General features: G+C 36.9%; 1 non-coding gene across 1 annotated transcript; it reads right to left on the reverse strand.

The window, feature by feature from the left end:
- Positions 1 to 1,252: 1,252 nt before the first annotated feature.
- On the reverse strand, positions 1,253 to 1,361 carry LOC140853012 (small nucleolar RNA R71). Its single transcript, XR_012136090.1, has one exon. It is a non-coding gene; the product is annotated as a small nucleolar RNA R71 (small nucleolar RNA).
- Between the last annotated feature and the right edge of the window lie 318 nt (positions 1,362 to 1,679).

Genomic DNA, 1,679 nt, shown 5'->3' on the forward strand with positions numbered 1-1,679 from the left:
TAATAAAAATTGCATGACAAGAGTAGAAACTTAATTTTTAGGAGCATTTATCATTGTAGATTTATTTTTGGTGATTGCTGGAGACAAGGTAAGCTTTCAAGTTTTATTAGTTTCATGCATCTAATTTAGTTGTATAGAACTCTTTGTTTGAAATTGGTTGTGCATATTCATCTCAAATCAATTTAAGGGCAACACCCATAATAAGATAAGGTGGGGATTTCATCACCCTCCCTTAGTCCAAAAACAACCAACCAGCATTCCACATTAACCTTAGTCTAACTAAAATCAAGTAAACATTAGCCCCTAGTATTAATCGAGTTTAGTTCTGAGTATTGTGGTCAAGTCAAGTGCAAAGTAAGTCCGGACTCACTCCTGAAAGTGGTGTCTAAGGCTAGAGGTTATAAAGGCTCAGCCTAAGTGGATTTGTGGTTATTTTATTAGTTTCGTTAGCTTACCTGGCCAATTCAATTGGTATCTAAGGCAAGCAACAGGAGGATCCCCACGATCTCACCTCTTACCTGGCTAGTTGAAGGAAGTGAGAATAAACCTAATTTGCATTTAAGCTAAGCCACTCTACATTGAACTGTTAGGAATAAGAAATCCATAGGTGTCTAAGTTTAATTGTTTGCTAACTTGATTATAATTAACACTAAACCACAACTAATTCTTCCCACCTTACGTATCTAGGTCTAGGACTCTTTCTTTCTTCTCTCTCCTTTTTCTCTTAAAAAAAAAAAATGAAACAAAAACAAAACTTGAATCATACATTAGGGTTTGCACTGGTATATGCAAGGTAGAAGATCTCTCTATCCTGATCTAGTTGAACCCAATCCTGAGATTGAACGGTTGATTCATATTAAATCTGAAAATTAGATGGCTGGAGATCCTAGAGAACCACCTAGGCAGATGAAGGAATATTTTATTCCTTCCATCTATAACCCATCGACTTGTATCCACTTACCTGATATCTCTGCAAGCCACTATGAGATCAAGTCGATCACAATCCAGATGCTCCCGTCTTTCTATGGGAATACTAATGAAGATTCTTACAAGCATCTGGATGAGTTCTTAGAAATTTGTTCCACGGTGAAAATTTAAAATTTTACTGATGATGCACTTAGATTGACCTTATTCTCCTTCTCACTTAAAGACAAAGCCAAGTACTGACTTGGCACAATAGGGAGACCAATCCAAACTTGGACTGGAATGCAGCATGAGTTTCTTAAGAAATTCTATCCCATAGGTCGAACCAACACTATGAGGCGAGCCATCACTAGATTTGCTCAGTTTTCAGGAGAACAAATTCATGAATCATGGGAGAGACTTAAGGAACTTCTTAGAAAATGCCCACACCATGGTCTATCTAAGTGGCAAATTGTTCAAGCTTTTTATGAGGGTTTAGGTGACCAATACAGACAGATGGTAGATGCATCTTGTGGGGGTGCATTCATGAGTAAAAGTAAGGATGAAGCCTACATTTTATTTGAAACTTTGAGTGAAAATTCAATCAATCATGCTTCATTATCCTCTTACGAAAGATCAATTCCTCACCAAAAGCGGACAGAAATTTTTGAGATCAAGCAAACAGACTCTAGTCCTAAAGTCGATCTGAACCTAATAGTCCAAAGATTAGATAAAGTTGACCTTTTTGCCCAGAAATTTGATCAGTTCTTAGCATT

The sequence above is a fragment of the Elaeis guineensis genome, chromosome 12 (genome assembly GCF_000442705.2).
Source record: "Elaeis guineensis isolate ETL-2024a chromosome 12, EG11, whole genome shotgun sequence".
NCBI lineage: Eukaryota > Viridiplantae > Streptophyta > Magnoliopsida > Arecales > Arecaceae > Elaeis > Elaeis guineensis.